Source organism: Delphinapterus leucas, chromosome 9, assembly GCF_059928025.1.
Source record: "Delphinapterus leucas isolate spDelLeu-1000000601 "Yukka" chromosome 9, BTC_Dleu_Yukka2, whole genome shotgun sequence".
Classification (NCBI taxonomy): domain Eukaryota; kingdom Metazoa; phylum Chordata; class Mammalia; order Artiodactyla; family Monodontidae; genus Delphinapterus; species Delphinapterus leucas.
The window spans coordinates 100,276,893-100,298,433 of record NC_143137.1 but is presented as its reverse complement, the minus strand read 5'-3'; positions in this window follow the sequence as shown (position 1 = coordinate 100,298,433).

The window sequence follows — 21,541 nt, the reverse complement described above, 5'->3', positions numbered from 1 at the left end:
TGATTTTCTGTCGTGTCTATTATGTAATATTTACTCACATTTACCATTTCACTTTGAACTACCTAGACCAACAACAAGCGCCTCTCCCAAGAACTATCCAGTATCTGTGTTTCCAATCTTGCTTTTTGACAAGTGATCAGTCCTGTATATGAGACCTTCCCTGACCGTCCAGTTTAAATTACTACTTCCGGTTTTACTCTTTTATAACACCTTGCACATTTCTTTATGATAACAAAATATTTCTAATTCCTCCTATCTCATGTATCATTAATATTATTCATTTTACTTATATTAAACTGTAATCATTGAGTATATTAGTGCTGCTATTATTTTGAATAAACCATTATCTGTTAGATCAATTAGAAATAAGAAAAATAAAAGTCTTTACCTTCACTAACTTCTCTAAATCTCTTCCTTTATATGGATCCAAGTTTCTGAACTATATCATTTTCCTTCCCTCTGAACAACTTCTAACATGTCTTGTAAGGCAGGTCTACTGGCAACAAATTTCCTCAATTTTTGTTTTTCTGAGAAAGTCTTTGTTTTTTCTTCACTTTTGAAGGATATATTTGCAGGTCAGAGAATTTTAGTTTGCTGGGCTTTTTTCTCTCAAGACTTTTAATATTTCACTCTACTTGTTCCTTGCTTGTATAGTTTCTGAGGAGGAGTCAGATGTAATTCTTATCTTTTCTCCTCTATAGTAAGATGGTTTTCCCCTCCATCTTCTTTCAAAATTTTTTCTTTGCCTTGAATTTTCTGCAGTTTAAATATGATATGCCTAGGCATAGATTTTTTTGGCATTATCCTATTCTGTGCTCTCTGAGCTTTGTGGTTTGGTGTCTGATATTAATTTGGGAAATTCTCAGTCACTACTGTTTGAAATATTTCTTTTGTTCCTCTCAGTCTTTCTCCTTCTGATATTTCTGTTATGTTTATGATACACCTTTTGTAGTTGTCACACAGTTCGTGGATATTATATTTGTTTTCTTCAGTCTTTTTTCTCTTAGCTTTTCAAATTTGGAAGTTTCTGTTGACATACCCTCTAGCTCAAAGTTTCTTTCCTCAGCCACATCCAGTCTAGCAATGAGCTCATGAAAAGCATTCTTCAATTTCTGTTACAGTGTTTTTAATCTCTAGCATTTCTTTATGGCTCTTTCTTAGGATTTCCATCTCTCTGCTTACCAATGTGAGTCTCTGTTTTTTTGCATGCCGTCTACTTTATCCATAAGATCCCTTATCATATTGATCCTAGTTGTTTTATATTATCAGTCTTATAATTACAACATCCCTGCCATGTCTGAGTCTGGTCCTGATGCTTGCTCTGTCTCTTCAAACTGTACTTTTTTTCCTTTTAATGTGCCTTGTAATTTTTTGTTGAAAACCAGACATGCTATACCTGGTACTGTTTTCTGCAGAAGTTTCTACTCATGGGTTTCTGGTCCTGTAAGTTGTAATTTTCTATATCTGCCTGTCTCTAATTTGGGGGACTGTACTTTGTCCTGTGACCTCACTTCTCCGATATATTTTAAAAGAGTTCTTTATTTTTAGCTCATTTAGCTTTTTCACGTGTTATTAGGATGGAGTGACAAGTTATAAGCTCATGACATACTAGACCAAAACCCAGGACCACACATCCTTTGATGCACACAGATTATAAATAGTTCTTTTTGTGACCTTGTTTGTTATTAATTACTTATGAAACTTGAAACAACAGAAACTATGATTCTTGTACTCAGTAAATTATCCCTAGTATCAATCTCAGTTCCTATTACATAGTAGGAAATCTTAGTATTTCAAATGTAAGGGAAAAAAAAAGGATTTTAGATCTGGTTAGTCACTCTAGCAGATAATATGCTACTACATTTTTGGTGATTATTTCTGCTTGGAAATGCTCTACTGAGCTGCAGCTTTTAAAACACTACTAACTAAAACTGAATACATTTCATTTGTGCCTAGATACGCTTTCATTACTGGTTTATACTCGTGTGAATAATATAGTAAAGCAGTTTATGAAATGCATGTGCAGAAACTACTGTCTCATAGATGATGTTTACTTGTAACAGCACCAGGCAATGTGTTGTGATCATTGCCTTAAGGTTTACAGTGGGTTTCACTCCTATTAACATTAATGAGAATCACTTGGTGGCCTCTGTACATAAAGCACTAGAATCTTGTCCCCAGGCTATGTCTCCTTTGAGTTTGTATGGCTAATATACATCATTAAGCCATAATGGTAAACATTAAGTACTTGGAAATTACATTTCACCTTTTCTGCCTGTAGATCTCAAATCAAATTGTAAACAATTAATTGTGTTTATAACACTTCTGCAAGGTATTTTGAAAAGCAATATATGAAGATACCCTCTACCATTTCTGAAGTAAAGTTTTGGCTAAGGAAAATGTCAACCCTTACAATAGCAATCCTTACAGATCCACAATACACAATGGTAGAAAATAAAATACGGTCTCCAATATAATTGAATAAGTAAATTGGCAGATCCATTTAACTCTTAAAATTCTGCCAGGACACAAGACTTAACAACTGCAGGGTAATTTAGAGTATTTGAACATAGTTTGGATTTCATTTTCATGTCATCAGAAGACACACTTTCCTAAGTAAGTTAAGAAGTAATATTTTTAGAATGTTAAAATACTATCTCCTTATCTCTCCTGACTCTGGTGAGGTCTGTAGGGCCCTAGTAGCACAGGGAAGACAGAGGAGATACCTGGGTGGCTTCAACTTGGCACAAGAAAATAGCCAAGCTAACAGCTGGAGAGAGGCCCCTGGCCCTGTGAGCCAACATTTAACAGGATGTGGGGAAGTGAAACCTGATTTGCAATCATGGAAGCAGAGAGCACGTTGCCAGTGGTGTCTGCCAAGCCCTGGTCCAGGTAGTGGGGACACAAGCGGTGCAAAGTCAGGCCTCTCTTCTCATGACCCTCACATTCTAGTGCAAAGAGACAGTGAGACAGAGAACAAATAGGCACATGAGCAGTACTTACTTTCTGGTCTGAGGACCCCTTTATACTCTTAAAAATTGAGAACCCACAAAGCTTTTGTTTATGTCAGCTATATTCAGTGATATGTACTATTCAAATTAACACCAAAAATTTTTTAAATACTTATTTATAAGTCACAATATTAAAACCATTACATGTTAACTTAGAAAATATGTTTTTTAATGAAAAATAACTGTTTTTCTAAGCAAAAACAATGAGGAGAGTGGCATTGTTTTCCATTTTTACAAATGTCTGTAACGTCTGCTTTCATAGAATGTAGCTAGATCCTCCCATCTACATCTGCAGTAAATGTGGAGAACATGTTGTTTTGGATGAAGCACATGAAGAAAACCCACCTTGGAAAAGACAGGACTGTTTTAATAGATATTCTTTCTGGATACTTTACTAAAACTCTGCAAAAGGGAGCTTCATAAAGATGAATTGCTATGTGGAGTCTGAAGTCATGTTGATGAAATTTCCATAGACTAGAATCCTCTATCTAGCTTGCTCTTTGTATGGATATTTTAACCATTCATGAGTCTGCACAAAAGTACAGATCTTTCAGAAAACCGTTCATGGATTTACGCAGGTCTTTCAAATGTTGACACATTTCATTACTCTCTCTCTCTCCCATATACGTATGTATGTGTATGTGTGTGTATATATATATGGCTTTAAGTATTAGGAAGCTGTCAATGGCAACAAATATTCCAAAATTCTATTTTTCATCTCAAAGCTTTAATTTTCTTATTGGCAACAAAATACTGTCAGTTGTGTGACAGGCTATGTTCATTTTCAGGAAAAATATTGTCTTCAGTCATTTTTTTTCAAATAAAGATTGTTCTATATGAAAAGGTGTCTAGTCCAGTTTACAACTCAAATAACTTCACAAAGGCTTTTCCTAAAGAACTCCATCATCCTCTGGTAAGTTACTGTCTTAGTCTGTCCAGTTTACTATAACAAAAGTACCATAAATAACAATATCAAGGTGATGTCAGATTCCTGTCTGAAGGGTGCCTGCTTCCTGGTTCCTAGATGCACTTTCCTGGGGGGATCCTTACAGGTGGAAGGGACCAGCTGTCTCTCTGGCGCTCTTTCAGAGGCCACTAGCCCTCTCAAAGATCTCACCTCCTAATACTGTCACCTTGGGGGTTAGGGGTTCAATATGAATTTGGTGGAGACACGCCTAATGTAGACTCCCCATTTCATCAGAGCATGTATTAAAAAAGCATGTATTAAAGGCTCAAAGTGTAGTAAAATTAACGTTTTTTTCTGCTTCATCAAGAGACATTTGAGTGAAACTGGCTTTCTTTTTTACTGCAAGTGCGTGATAATGAAGAATTTGAAGATATAATTTGTCCCCACTGCTTTAATTTATGGTAAGTCTTCAACAGTTTTATCTACAATTGCTTTTGTAACATCGGTGCAAATATAGCACATTTGCATTTGTAAATAACGTCTTAGTATTATTATAAAAAAATGTTTTTACCTCATCGACCTGCTGATTGGGTTATGGCAGTTGCATGGACTACCTTTTGAGAACCACTGAAGATAACAAATAAATTACTTTACAGATAATATAAGGGCTGTAATAGTAATAAAATATATGATGAGGAAGATTGATGATTGGTCTCTATTAGTTTTCTATAGTACCTTTTACCTTCTTTAAAGGTGACATTTGAGAACTAACACAGCAATACAAAATCTGTCAGAGCAGTGCTGAGTACGTAAGCCCTGAAGTTGGCAATTACAGGACTCGTTCCAAGAAAAGAAAGAAGGCAGTGTGACTGAAACTTAGTAAGAGGAGAGGAGAATGGTGCAGCTGGAGAGGTAGGCAGGGGTGAGAGAGTGCAGGGGTTCGTAAGTCCTGATAACTAATTCAAATTATATCTTACTGTCATGGGTGCTGTTAGAGGATTTTAAAAAGAGAAGAAAATTATCTAATGTATGATTGTTAAAGATCACTTTATGTAGCATGGGGTATAGAGGGCAAAAGTAGACATGGTGAGACCAGCTGCAGCATAAAAGATGAAAACTCTAGCATGACAGGAGTTCAGATGAAAAGATGTACACAAGTTTGAGATATGTTTGTGCATCATGCTTCTAGGAGATGTACATGGATTGGACCTGGGAGGTGAGACTAAAAGAAAGGCTGAGTCCTAGGAAATTTATAGAGTTTAATGTTGCTGACTAAAATTTGGGAAAATGGAAGAGAAAGATGTTTGGTGGGTGTTTGGAAAAGTTTTTGAAGGACACACTTGGGGGAAACCAAGGGGTCTATTTGAAACGTATACTAGACTTTGAGATAGAGCTATCAAATGCAGCTGGGTATTTTGGGGAGAGGTTAGGACTTGGAGACATGTCTAAATGTGTACAGCTGGCATTAAGATGGTATTTAAAGTCATGGACTGGAAAGAATCATGTAGGGAGAGAGTGTGTGTGTGTCAGGAGGAGAAGAGGACCCAGGACCCAGCCCCAAGCCTGGCAACATTTGGATGGATTTTTGTGTGAGTAATTTTCTTCGTTATGGATATCCTGTTGACCTAGTATAATTTATTGACAAAATCGCCGTTTCCCCACTGATCTGCACTGCCATTCTTATCATAAACATATATATACTTATGGGGAAAATGATATATTTACAATACTGAGTATTCCAAATGTAAACATGGTAGATCCCTGCACTAATTTAAGCCTTTTTAAAATTCTATCAATATTTTTTCTAGTTTTATGCTTGGAGGCCTTGTAAATCTGTTGTTAAGTTATTCCTGGGTATTTGAGTTCGTGATGTTATAGTAAATGATATTATTTGAAAATTTTTTCCCATTTGTTGCAGGGTGTGCAAATAAGTTATTTTTTGTATGTTAACCTTTAATTCCACAAATTTGTTAAAGTCACTTATTAAGTTTCATAATCCATCTAATAATTTTGGGGGGATTTCATTTATACAGTCACATCATCTGTGAAAAATGACTTTTGTATTTCTTCCTTTCCAATCATCAAATGTTTTGTCTTATTGCAATGGTTAGAAGTCTAGTACCATAACATATATTTTCTGCTTGCTGCAATCCCTTAATTTTTTTTAAACTATATACAATTTTTTTTTCCTTTTTTTTGGTGTTACGCGGGCCTCTCACTGTTGTGGCCTCTCCCGTTGTGGAGCACAGGCTCCGGACGCGCAGGCTCAGCAGCCATGGCTCACGGGCTTAGCCGCTCCGTGGCATGTGGGATCTTCCCGGACAAGGGCACGAACCCGTGTCCCCTGCATCGGCAGGCGGACTCTCAACCACTGCGCCACCAGGAAGCCCAAACTATATACAATTTTATATTTCACACTAAACTGACATCTAGAATTTATCATCATAAGTTTAGTTACAAAAGGTAACTAAACTTCTCATTTAAAAATATGTGAACATTCTCATTTAAAAATAAAACTATTCTCACTTGTCTTTTAAGTGTATCAAATGTTATCTAAATATTATAGCACTTTGCTATCTTGCATCTTTTATTAAAAATATACTCTTCAGTGGTCAGTAATCATTTCACATTATTCTTTTTTCTACTTGAACCCATATTTCTGTTTCATTTTCTTCACAAAATTTTATTTTTGTGAGCTATAATTTTATTTTTGAAAATCTCATAGTGGTCTTCTTATAACATTCTGAAACAAAATAACACTTAATAATTTTTATGATTTAAAAAAGGTTTCCCATGCCCATAAGGCAATAGGAGTTAAAATGCCCTTCTCAGCTTTTATTGCAATTATTATTAGTATACAACTGATAAAACAAAAGAAATATACTACAAATTTTTATGAGACAGAGATAGTATTAGGTCATTATTAAGTGCTGAACCTTGAAAAGTGTATTAAATGCTTACCTCACGATATTAAGGCATAATAAATAGTTGAAAAGAAGGAGAGAAAACTTAAAGTATAAGGAAGATAGAAGTGCAATATCAAGAGCTTTTTAATAAGAAAGTCAGAAACAGAGAAAAGAGTAAATGATAGCAATACAAAAAACAAAAACTTAAGAATAATGACTAGAAATTTTCCAAAATTAAAAATACTATGTACAAGACCTTAGATTTAAAGTTATGTTACTATCACTATGTGCCAAAGAGGGTACAGGCACACATCGTTAAAGCAATGCAGAATCAATGTAAAATAATGTCCCTGGAAAATGTACAGGCAGTGAAGACAATGAAGGTCTCACCCCTTCCCCTCACCATCCTGGGGAAGGTACACTTGGAGGTGAGGGGGGCGTGGAGGAGGGGGCCTGAGTGCACATGGGAAGGACTCCAGCAGCAGAACCTGGCCCTGCCATCCTACACATCATCGGCATGAAGGACTGGCTGGGGACATTCATGCAGCTGAAACATTGGAACTTTCTGTTCAGTGTAAGCCTGATGGAAAAATGAAGCCAATGTTTATCAAGGTTGGAAACAGCCTGTTCTTCTGTTGAGTTAACCCAGAAGTGAGCCAGCTCTCTGGTGAGCTACCAAAAGGAGAAAGAAATGTGTCTAGGTTGTCCAGGTTCATCTGTCATCGTTATGATATTATTATTGTCACTATTGCTTTCCAAATTAAATGCAATGGTCAGTGTATGTGGTCTCTATTACACTGATTCTTTGAAATTTCTTAATGAATTGGAACATGCTGAATTTTTGTAAACATTTTATGAGTGCAAGTTTCTTGAGTGTTTTGTTCACATCTTCAACCATTCTATTTTCCCACAATGCTCTTTGCCTCACTCTTCATCACCCAAATCCTCTGTGTCCTCTAGGACTCAGCCTGAATGTGGCTTAATAAACTGTGTTTCCCTCACTTTCCATCAAAGCTAGTCTGCAATAATATACTTGCTTAAGAGCCTGGACTATTATTTTTTGGCTTGGCTAAGTCTTGACTAAAGCTCTCTTTAATTCAAATCACTTATCAGAATAGTGATTGGCAATCTTGGGTGTGTATGCAAATGTGTATAATAAATTTATAAGCTCCATGAATGCAGTCTGTCATGTTAAAGTTTTATTCCTAACACCTTATTCTGGACCTGACTTGGAGCTCAATATATAAATATAAAGAATGAATGAATCATTGAAATCACAGATATAAATTTGAGAGGAATGATTAGGGATGATGAGTTATATTTTCTACACGATGAACATGAAATTGTTCTAGGACATCTACTTCGGGAGAGCAAGTAAAGGTGGGATATGTGAGTCTGGCCCTCAGAAGATAAGTCTGGGACAGAGGTGGAGATTTGAAGATGCTCAGCTTAAATTTGGCAGTAAGACCCTGGGACAGAATAGTCCAGGAAGGGAAAACAACCAGGGATAGAAATCTGAAGCAAATTGACATGAAGAAGTGAGTGAGAAGCCAAGAGAAGAAATTGAAGAATGTTTTCTCACGCCCCTGTGCCAGACCAGGTCAAGTTTCCTACACAGTCAGTCATTATTTTATTTACATATTTATCTCTTCAAAGAGTCATAGTTTAGTCATCTTTGTATTCCTAGCAACTTGTACCTAATACTCATCAAATTTAGTCTACTATGTAAATCAGTGTTTTGATGAATATAAATTTATCACTTAAATTTACCCCTTTTTTCATTTACATTTTCTCTTTCATTCCTGTGAAGAAACAGAAAGATAAGATTGTTGTAAAAGAATTTATCTCCAATCTGTTGATAGCTTGAATGTTCTCTAACCTCTAACTTTCTGTTTCTTGAAAAATATTCTTTCTTAAGATTGACTTTTTTTATTTTTTTAACATCTTTATTGGAGTATAATTGCTTTACAATGGTGTGTTAGTTTCTGCTGTATAACAAAGTGAATCAGCTATACATATACATATATCTCCTCCCTCTTCGTCTCCCGCCCACCCTCCCTATCCCACCCCTCTAGGTGGACACAATAACCGAGCTGATCTCCCTGTGCTATGAGGCTGCTTCCCACTAGCTATCTATTTTACATTTGGTAGTGTATATATGTACATGCAACTCTCTCACTTTGTCCCAGCTTACCCGTCCCCCTCCCCGTGTCCTTAAGTCCATTCTCTATGTCTGTGTCTTTATTCCTGTCCTGCCCCTACGTTCTTCAGAACCTTTTTTTTTTCTTTAGATTCCATATATATGTGTTGGCATACAGTATTTGCTTTTCTCTTTCTGACTTACTTCACTCTGTATGACAGACTCTAGGTCCATCCACCTCATTACAAATAGCTCAATTTCGTTTCCTTTTATGGCTGAGTAATATTCCATTGTATATATGTGTCACATCTTTATCCATTCATCTGTTGATGGACACTTAGGTTGCTTCCATGTCCTGGCTATTGTAAATAGAGCTGCAATGAACATTGTGGTACATGACTCTTTTTGAATTATGGTTTTCTCAGGGTATATACCCACTAGTGGGATTGCTGGGTCGTATGGATAAAAAAAAAGAAGATTGACTTTTTGATAAATTACTAATCTTAGGTGGTGGGCAATAAGAGTAGAATAAATTAAATATATCACTGGATGACATGAATCAATAGGATTTTGCTGCCTTTTTTCTAATGCCCTTAAAAGTTTAGTCCTCAAAATTGATGGGAACAAGCCATTTAGTGAGTGAGTCACTAATAAAATTACTTATAGATGCATATATCTAATCGTGTAAAATGATTGCAATATTACAAACTTATTCTTGATAAAATACAGCTATGCTCTTCAGAAATTACTTTTTGATTCCAAAACCTCTCTAAGGTATGTAATCAATACTTTATTTCAAAGTTGTGGATAAAATATTCACTATATGAACTAAGAAAATAAAATCTAATTTTCAGTTATTTAAATTAAGGAAAAATAGATCACATTTTAGAAGAATGTATGTTGAACTAAGTTTGGATAAAATACATAATATCAAATATGAATCATCTTAACATAGTTAAGACTTCATCATTCATGAAACTATTAAAAAACACAGGAATATATAAATGTAAGTGGAAAAACAAATTATACAATGTGCACTATACACACACATATTTAACAATATTTCAGAGAAAAATACACATTTCGATAAGCATCAATTTATAGAGTTTAGCTTCCTTTTTATCATTGACAAATGAAAATACACGTAACTGATGGTTGGAAGAATCTTGATATGTTGGTGTTGTCTTTTGAGTATGAACAATCTCCACAAACTTATGAATACAGAAATATCCCATGGAATTCTGGCCACACAATAAGCAAGGAGATATGAGTTCATAGGATGGTAGCAGATGCAAAAATAGTAATTAAAAAAATCAATTTAGGACTTTGAATTTAATAATGGAAGAGGAAGGTTTTCATCTAAATTTCCCTTTATTTCACAAAGTTTTAAATTTCATTATTGCTTTGCTCTGGCCTAAATCCCCAATCCAAGGTTGATAGCAATGTGAAATATTAACTTAAGTAGTACATTATGTCTTGAGTCAAGGTCAACATCATATCTCAGCAGGAGCCAGCTGTTAAGAAAACACAAGATGGGATTTCTAGCCCATTTGAGTGTGTAGCTGGACATGAGTAGCCTTGTACTCACCCCTAAAAATACCATTTCCTCTCCAGACATATGTACCAGGGATAGATCCAGGTTTAGGAAGACTGAAGCTTATACAATTTAGGCAACATAACTTCAAATTGGTAGATGGAATTATGAACCACATCTTCAAGTTTGTAGATTTTCACAAATTAGGTTCTTGGCTGGTTAACACTCACTTGCTCCCTCTTAGACCCTGGGTCTCTTCCTCAACATTGCCTCAGATTTGCACGGGCAGTTGTGGATGTCTAGATGCTTGAATTTTATGTTTTTCACATTATAAGGCACTGATGCCCTCATATTGCCTTTTATCCATGCTGTTCCATGGCGACCACACCTGCCAGCCTCCCCATCTGATGGAAAGAACCTGGCCTCAACCAGTGAGCCGCGCAGAGCCCTCACCCACTGCTGGGCACACCTTCCTCACCTGCTTCCGAACAATGATGTTTGTGATCTATTTACTGATTTTTCTCGACAGCTCCATGAAGATTCCTCTTTCTCTGCCCTAAAGGCTGTACTTCACAGCCTCGTCTTCCCCTGGGGGCGGCCACCCAAAACACTACACAGCACACTGGTCAGAATAATACATTTGGGCTGGAAAAATGCAAGACCTGAGCTACTGTCCCATTTGCTAAATTCTGGGCAAGGTTCTCCCTGGGACATACCACGGAAGAACTGTGATGCTACCAAACCTTCTCTTTTTAGGTTGGGAAACATTCTTTCGCTTTCTATTACAACTACGTAACAAAAACCTTTTCTCAAACCAAAAACAACTCATGTTTTTGTTTTGTTTTTGATTTTTAATAGCGATTTTTATTATGATATGATACACATAACCTAAAATTACCATCTTAACCAGTTTAAAGTGTAGAATTCAGTGGCATTTAGTACATTCACAGTGTTGCACAAGCATTTCCACTGTCTAATTTCAAAATGTTTTCATCGCCGAAAGGAAGCCCATGCCCTTCAGCTATCACTTCTCAATACCCCTGCCCCCATACCCTGGCAACCACCAAACTGCTTTCTGTCTGTATGAGTTTCCCATTCTGGACATTTCATATAAATAGAATCATAAAACATGTAGCTTTAGTGTCTGGCTTCTTTAACTCAGCATCATATTTTCAAGGTTCATGAATGTTGTGGCATGTGTCAGTACTTCATTTCATCTTGTGACTGGATAACACTCCCTTGTATGGATAAAACACAATTTGTTTATCTACATTTTGGCTATTGCGAATAGTGATGCTATGAACATTCTTGTACAAGTTTTTGTTTGAACACTTGTTTTCAATTCTTTTGAGTGGAAATCATGGAATAAAATAAAAAGATGTAAGTATATATCATAAAAAAGTGTAAAAGGCATTGAACTAGTAGACCAGGATTCTGGTCCTGACCACAGCACTTACTAGTACAAAGTAAAGCTAAGATATATAAGTTCTTTGGGCCTTGGTTGGCCCATTTATAAAATGAGTACATTATTAGTTTTGCTTCACATCCTGTGTCGGCATGAAGCTCAAAAAATGAATGTCAAAGCACATGAAAAATCACACCGTATTTTACCACCCATAAGCATGATTCTAAACTAATAGCAATAATTATGATTATTATTACAGTGTGTTCTGGGTTGCCCAACTCTGCATTTCTATTGAAGCAGGAAGTCTCTCACATACATTACATTGATGATTCTCCGAAAAAATATTTACATGGTTAAAGTGGCGCCCCAAACAGTTTAGTGTTTCCTCAGTAAATTAAACATAGCATTATCAAGAGCAGTTCATTAAAAATTAAAAACTATCTGTTAGCACTGAAGACAGGTATATCTTTATAATGTCCAAATACAGCATTTTTGTGTGTTTGGCAATATACAAAAGTGTGTATCTCAATATAATAAAATATGTTCCTTAAAGATTTTTTAAATTTTTATTGGAGTACAGTTGATTTGCAATGTTGTATTCATTTCTGCTGTATAGCAAAGTGAATCAGTTATACATATACTTATATCCACTCTTTCTTAGATTATTTTCCCCATATAAGCCATTACAGAGTATTGAGTAGAGTTCCCTGTGCTATACAGTAGGTCCTTATTAGTTATCTGTTTTATATATAGTAGTGTGTATATGTCAATCCCAATCTCCCAATTTATCCCTCCCCTGCCCCTTTCCCCCTTGGTAACCATAAGTTTGTTTTCTACATCTGTGACTCTCTGTTTTGTTCATTTGTACCATTTTTTTAGATTCCACATATAAGTGATATTACATGATATTTGTCTTTCTCTGTCTGACTTACTTCACTCCGTATGACAATCTCCCAAGTTGCTGCAAATGGCATTATTTCATTCTTTTTTATGGCTGAGTAGTATTCCATTGTGTATATGTACCACATCTTCTTTATCCATTCATTTGTCGATGGACATTTAGGTTTCTTCCATGGCCTGGCTGCTGTAAATAGTGCTGCAATGAACTTGGTGTGCATGTATCTAACACGTTTTATAAAAGTTAGTGGAACACAAAGAAATGCCGTTTCAATAACATTCGGGGGTGGGGGGGGCAGTAACACAGTTTGATGGTTTATTTTTCTAAGAATGAGCCTCCACATACATCATCTCATTTAGTCTTTGTCTCAATCTAGGAGTGAACAAAGGATGATAATACCCCCAATAACATCATTTTCTTGATGTTCAGGAATAATTTTACTGGCACAGTTCAACAGCTTTAGCAAAAGATTTGCCTGTTTCAGGAGGGCAGAAATTTAGCTTGAAAAAAAAAGAAGATAAGGAATGGGTGTGTAAAACATTTTCCATTTGCTTTCTTCAATTCAAAGAAGGGTCACAGAAGGTGGGGCTGAATGAGAGGCACATGGTTTCGAACTTCACATGGTACCCCAAACACCACAAGCTGGATACCCTTCAATCAAAATGAAAATTATAGCCCTGAGCAGCATTTCTATCAGAGAAAAGCAAATGTTGTGATTTCTGCACTGATATCAAATTTAACTGGAATGATTCAATAAAATGATTGTATCATTATAAATCTGGTGCTTTTTCTTAAGGTTTGATTAGTCTAGACACCTGAGTTAAGTAATGACTGCTGTTTGATACTCCAAAGTGCACTTGGCAACTTTGATTAAATATTTATGTTAAATGTAGATGACTTAAAGTAAAATGTGTTCCAATCAAGGCTCTAGCAAGCTAGATATACAGCCTCATCAGTTTCAGAGTCTTGGTGTAAGGCCATATCATTTGACGTTCAGTCAACTTGAATGGTGCAGCCCTCCACTTCCGCTCCCCATGCGGGGGGTCACGGCAGACTTTTTTGTGTGTGGCCGTGTCCAAGTGACCCTGGGACACCTCAAAGAATAGACAGTAAGCGAGGTGAAGTTTGCTGTCTCTCTTCACCCCTCTTCTGTGATAGTAGAGCCCCATGTGTGCTCTCGTGTAAACAAAATTTACAGACACTTCTTAGACAAATCTAACTCACGATCTTTCCTTTTCAAAATGTCTTTAGTTCTTATCCCCAATTATTTGAGAATTAATGTGTTTCTTCAATTCAAAATATTCCTGTTGCATTTTCTTTTAAACTATGCTAAATCCATAATGCATATTTATTTACATTCTCACTGAGAGCATTAATATATACCTGAATTTTAAGGCAAGAAATTGGAAGTCATCTTGTTCTCCATATTCATTCTTCCCACACTCCATCAGGTACTAAGTGTTGTCAAATCACCCCAGTATGTTTGGATCTGTTGTATTTTTGCACAGCTCTCCCCAGACCTGCTCCCCAGGGCCATGGCTCGAGCCCAGGCCCTCATCCCTCCAGCCCAGACAATGGCCACGGACAATCTATAGCTCCTGCCCTGTGTGCATCTCTATTCTGCCCCAGTATGTCCCCATGATTTCAGAGATCTAAAGTAAATCAAATCTGATGTTATTAGTTGCTTTGGACTTACATTTAGACCTTTATGATTCTAAAGGTACTTCTTACATATTTATAATTCACCTATGTTTTGGCTTTTTAATTTTGTATCATATGCTACAGAAATACATAAATAATTTTTATTTTCATTTTATTTACTGAAAAAAAAAGGCATGCCTGCTTTAAAAAATTCTTTTGTTTGTTTGTTTGCAGTATGTGGGCCTCTCACTGTTGTGGCCTCTTCCGTTGCGGAGCAGAGGCTCCGGATGCGCAGGCTCAGCGGCCATGGCTCACGGGCCCAGCCACTCCGCGGCATGTGGGATCTTCCCGGACCGGGACACGAACCCATGTCCCCTGCATCGGCAGGTGGACTCTCAACTACTGCGCCACCAGGGAAGCCCAAACAGTACTTATTTTTAAATGTAAAATTGAAAGACCCCTACCCTACGCTCACTCCCTCAAGAGTAATCAGTGTCAACAGTGCGTTGTGTCTTTCCCAGGAATTACATTTCTCCAGTGGCTTCTCAGTGCTAACAGAATGAATTACACCCTCCTCAGAACTCCTTTTTTGGACCTTCCCTCTCTTGTTTCTCACATATTGGAGCACAGACTATGATGGAAGGAACAGGCAGAATGCGTTTGAACTTGTGCCCCTGATTTGTTACTCGTATTTATTTCTCAAACATCAGACTAAGCAACACTTCTTCTGGCAAAAAAAAATTTATTGGCTTCTCTTTTGTTTAGGGCTTTTCATTTTTAAAAAAGACAGATGCTCAAATCAGCTCAAGTTGGGAAGGAGCAGTGGTTTTCAAAATACATCAGGTTATTTAAAAATAAAAATTTCAACTATGATAGATTTCATGGAAACTGGAATTAGAATGAAGGCATCTTCATCATCCCCCTACCGTTGTTTTCATTTTTATCTTATGTCATTTCTGATGCTCTCAGAAACTGGAACATTCTCAATACTTGAACGCTTTTTATTTACTGTTTCCTCATGATTTTAATTTATAGGTAATTTCAATTGCCTTGGCTCTGCTTAAAGTTACATAAGCTTTTACCTTTTGCCTTTCTGGTTGTTTCCCCAGTTTTTAAATTTCCAATTACAAATTCCTAGAATAAAAATTCTAGGTACAATATACTTTTTTCCTGTAGGTCATATGATATAAATTGCTTACCAGATCCTACCTGGATTCTCCTAGGCTCAGGTGCCCACACCTTCTTAGGAGATCACGGGTGCTAAAGATGGCAATTGACTCTTAGCAGGACCGTGGTGATTGTGACAGTTAATTGCATGTGTCTACTTGGCCAGGCTATGGTGTCCAGTTGTTTGGTCAAAGGCTAGTCTAGATGTTATTGTGAAGGTATTTTTTAGATGTGATTAATGTTTACAAACTTTAAGTCAGACTTTAAGGAGATTATCCTCAATGTGGGACGGTTGTGGGGGGGGCACTTCATTCAATCAGTTGAAAGCCTTAAGACCAAAAATAGACTTCCCAGAAAAGAAGGAATTCTGTCTCAAAACTGTAACATAGAAATCCTGCCTGAGTTTATAACCTAATGGCCCTCCTACAGATTTAAGACTCAATACTACTGAGATTCCAGCCTGTCAGTCTGCCCTAGAAATTTTACACTTATCTGCAATCATTTGAGCTAATTCCTTAAAATAAATCTCTGTATCTATATCATCTATGTCCGTATTCATATCCATATCTATATCTCTTATTATATACCCTATTGATTCTGTTTCTCTGGAGCACACTGACTGAGGCAGATTATAGCACAGAGTCTGTTTCTAGAGGAACAGAGTCTTAAAGATGACTTTTCTGAATTGGTTCTTGGTTTCTGGAATTGGTTCTCTATTTTTATTTTATAACACAAAAGACACCAATGATTCTATTTCCACTGATAGTCCATGATGTGATGTAGTAAGAGATATATGCAAAATAGCACCATTAGATACTTTTAATCAAGTACTTCTAAGAGGCAAAGTTCTGAGTGACCATATATTTGATACACATGAATGCTTTTGTCCAATTTAGGACTATATTGAGATTGGCAGTTTCCTCCTAACCGTGGTGGACAAATGGGGAGAGAAAAAGAAGAGCTCAGGGCTTCAGATTCCCAGCTCAAATGGTATACAAATCACTTGAAATTTTCTGTCTGCCATGAAGAAAACCCTTATCTCCTTCAGCAACAGAACTGAGACTGCTGAAAACAGAATTGGAGTTTCATCCTGTGAGTGGCTGAATTACACACAAAATGCAGGATATCTCTTGTTAAAGTGAGGGCATTGATTGGGAAGGACTGGGATTCCGGGAATTGGCATGGGGATCTATGGGCAGATCCTGATGAAGCTGAGGACGTTGAATTAAATTTTGCTAAGTATTGCTGAATCTTCTTTGACAGTAGAGACAGCTCAACCTCCCTGTCTGAGGAGGGTAATCCTGTTTTTCCTGTGGTACTTACCTTGCAAACCATGGTGACTCTCCCTGGGACTCACCCCTACCACCCCTCTTTGCTTCTAGACTTCTAAGCAGACTCAAGTCCTGGCAGGTCCCAAACAGATGAGATACAAAGTGTGACCCATGAGTAGATGTGCTACACTTGAAAAGAACTGCATAATTTTTCCAATTTATACAGCAGAAATACAGGGAATAGATATGGGAATGAATATTAAGGATGTAGGAAAAAGGGTGAAAGGAACATAAAATTGTATATGAGTTCACTAAGCAGAGGTCCTGAATTTAACATATAGCCAGGGGGATTAGAAAGGACTCTAACAGTATGGTTGATTGGTTGGTTGCTTAAAACATGGACCAAGGGCTTCCCTGGTGATGCAGCGGTTGAGAGTCCGCCTGCCGATGCAGGGGACGAGGGTTCGTGCCCTGGTCCGGGAAGATCCCACATGTCGCGGAGCGACTGGGCCCGTGAGCCATGGCCACTGAGCCTGCTCATCCGAAGCCTGTGCTCCGCAACGGGAGAGGCCACAACAGTGAGAGGCCCGCGTACTGCAAAAAAAAAAAAAAAAAAAAACATGGACCAAAACGTTCCCTACACTATATAAAGTTGAAATGCCAGGGCTGCCTTTGTTTCCTGTATCCAAAGATTGGAATGCTAGAGTGGATTGATCATGTCAGACCTGTTCGCCTGCCCTAGGAGGGTCCAGAGGACACACCTTTCACTAACACTGTGATAAATACATTTGGGAGGGAAACTCCTGGGTTCTTGAAGAACTCTGTAGATGAAGATTACAGTGAGGATGCTGCCAATGATCTGGGCTCCTTAAATGCAATGGGGATAACTGGACCCAGAGGGGCAGAGGCCAATGGGCAGCAATCAATTGTCCAAGACAAGTGGCTGTGGAGACAATGCTGTTATCAGAAGACTATGACTTGTAGATGACGTGTAGCTGGTCATGAAGTTTCTGGAAGAGAACTAATTGGGCAGTCTTACTTGATCTGGTCAGGAGTTCTAGGTCACTTCTAAAGAGCCCCAGTCCCTCATTCAGTTCCCACACGTGAGCCAGTTTGCAGATCCAGAATGCCTTGAATGAGAGGGAGGTCATGTCCCCTTGAGGAAGAGCCCCGGCACACTGCCAAAATTGATACTGTTAATCTTTCTCCCAGCCTTCAAAGGAAAATATGGCCTTTCACCAAGATCACTGTGTATCATGGAAAAGGAAATAATCAGACTTTTGAAGGATTACTAGACACTAGCTCTGAACTCACACTAACTCCAGGAGACTGAAAATGTCCACCCATCAGATTGGGGCTCCTGAAGGTCAAGAGATCAATGGAGTTTTAGTTCAGATCCATCTTACAGTGGGACCAAAGGATCTCCCAAACCCATTCTGTGGTTATTTTCCCAGTTCCAAATGCATAATTGGAATGTATTAAACCAGCACCTGGCAGAATCCTCATATTGGCTCCCTGAATAGTGGAGTGAAGGATATTATGGTGGGAAAAGCCAAGTGAAGGCCACTAGAACTGCCTCTACCTAAGAACATAGTAAGCTGAAAGCAATACTGTGCTCTTGAAGTAATTACAGACATTAGTGTCACCATCAAGGACTTGAAGAAGTCAGGGGTGGTGATTCCCACCACATCTCCATGCAACTCACCTAACTTGGCCTGTGCAGAAGACAGATGTATCTTGGAGAATGACAGTGGGTTATTGTAAATTTAACTAGGTATAGCTCCAACTTCAGCTGCTGCTCTAGACATGGTTAGATTGTGTAAGCAAAAAACCATGTCCCCTCACACATGATATGCAGTTATTGATCTGGCAAATGCTTCCTTCCTGATACCAAGAAGTTTGCTGAGACCTGTCAAGGTCAGCAATGTGTCTTCCTGTCCTATCTCAGGGCTTTGTCAACTCTCCATCCGTATGTCACAATCTAGGACGTAGGGCTCTTGATCACATTTCCCTCCACAAGTTATTACACTGGTCCATTACACTGATGGAGTTATGCTGATGACCAAGATGTAGAAATTACCCTAGACTTACTATAAGACATTTGTGTGTCACAAGGTAGGAAACAAATCCAACTAAAACTCAGAGGCCTTCCACCTCAGTGAATTTTCTAGGGGTCAGTAGTGTGGACATGTTGAGATATCCTCTCTAAGGCAAAAAGAAATTGTTGTATCTGGTCCCCTCAGTAACAAAAAAAGGAGGCACAATACCCAGTAGACCTCTTAGGATTTTGGAGACAATATATTTCTCACATAGGGGTGCTATTCCAACCCACTTTCCTCATGACCTGAAAAGCTGCTAATTTTGGGTGAAGCCCAGAGCAGTCATGGGCTCTGCAGCAGGTTCAGGTTGCCCTAGGCCATACAATCCAGCTGATGCAAGTGTCAGTGGCAGGTAGGGGTGCTGTTTGGAGCCTTGTGCAAGTTCCTATAGGTGAATCATAACACAGACCCTTAGGATTTTGGAGCAAAGTCCTGCCATCCTCTGCAAATAACTTCTTTTGAAAAATAGTCTTTGGCCAGCTATTGGGTCTTAGTAAAGACTGAACACTTAACCATGGCCCACCAAGTTACCATGCAAAATGAACTGCCCTTTATGAACTGGGTGTTGTCTGACCCAAGCTATAAAGTTGGGCATGAGTAACAACACGCCATCATAAAATGGAAGCTGTGATCGTATGATCCTGCAATCCCAGTCCTGGACATATATCTGGAGAAAACCATAATTCAAAGAGCCACATGCACCCCAATGTTCATTGCAGCACTATTTACAGTAACCAAGACATGGAAGCAACCTAAGTGTCCACTGACAGATGAATGGACAAAGAAGATGTGGGGTGTGTGTGTGTGTGTGTGTGTGTGTGTGTGTGTGTGTATGCAATGGAATATTGCTCAGCCATAAAAAGGAATGAAATGTTTCCATTTGCAGCAACATGGATGGACCTAGAGATTATCATACTAAGTCAGAGAAAGACAAATATCATATATCACTTATATGTGGAATCTACAAAAAATGATACAAATGAACTTATTTACAAAACAGAAACAGACTCACGGATATAGAAAACAAATTTATGGTGACCAAAGGGGAAAGTGGGAGGAGAATAAATTAGGAAATTGAGAATAACATATACAAACTATATATAACATAGATAAACAAGAACCTACTGTATAGCATAGGGAACTATGCTTAATATTTTCTAATAACCTATATGGGAAAAGAATCTGAAAAAGAATATATATATATATATATATATATATATATATATATATATATATAACTGATTCACCTTGCTGTACAGCAGAAGCTAACACAACATTGTAAATCAATTATACTTCAATAAAAATAAATTTAAAAAAAACAAATAAATAAAATAAAATAGAAGCTGTATAAATTTAATTGGACCCAAGCAAATCCTGAGTACATAAGTAAGATGCATGAGGATGTGGTCCAAATGCCCATGGCCCACATTTATCTTATGTAACTTTCTCTCTTCCAGCTCCCAGCTACGCCCTCAGGAGGAAGTTCTTATGATCAGTTAACTGGGAAAGAGAAAAGCCAGGTCTGGTTTACAGATGGTCCTGCACAATAGGCAGGCACCACCTGAAAGCATACAGCTGCGGCCCTGGAGCCCCTCTCTGGGACACCCCTGCAGAACAATATGAAGGGAAATCCTCTCATGGGGCAGGACTCTGAATAGTGCACCTGGCTGTGCACTGCACTTACTAGAAATGGCCAAGACATGTGATTGTTTACTGATTCAAGGCTGTGGTCTATAATTTGGTTGGATGGTCAGGAACTTGGAAGAAATGTAATAGGAAAATCAGTGACAAGGAGGTCTAAGGAAGAGGTATGTAGGTAGGAGTCTTTGTATGGGCAAAAAGTATGAAGATATTTATGTCCCACTTGAATATTCTTCAAAGGGTGATCTAAGCAGAGGATCTAATAATCAGGTGGATGGATGACCCATTCTGTTGACATCAGTCAGCATCTTTCCCTGGGTACTTCTGTCATCACCCACTGGGCTCATGGACAAAGTAGTACAGCTGACAAGGATGGAGATGTGTTCTCAGCAACACAGATGTTCACTTACCAAAGCCAACCTGGCTACAGCCACCACTGAGCACCAAATCTGCCACAGCAAATACTGAGTTTCTGATAGGACACCATTCCCCAGGATGCTCAGCCAGCCACCTGGTGGCAGCTTGATTACACTGGATCTCTTTCATCATGGACAGGGCAGTGTTTTGTTCTTACTGGAATACACAGAGTCTGGATATGAATTTGCCTTCCCTGTGCACAATACTTTTGCCTAAACGATCATCTGAGAACTTACAGAATGCCTTATGAACTGCCATGATATTACACACAGTATTGCTTCTGATCAGGGAATCTACTTCACAGCAAAGTAAGTTCAGCAATGGTCCCGTGCTAATGGAATTCATTGATTTTTACCTTGTTTCCCACCACCTTAGGCACCATCCTGGTTTGATACAATGGCGGAACCACCTTTTGAAGACTGAGTTATAGCACCACCTAGGTAGTAGTACCTTGTAGGACTAGGGCAAGCTTCTCTAGAAGGCTGTATACACTCTGAATCAGGT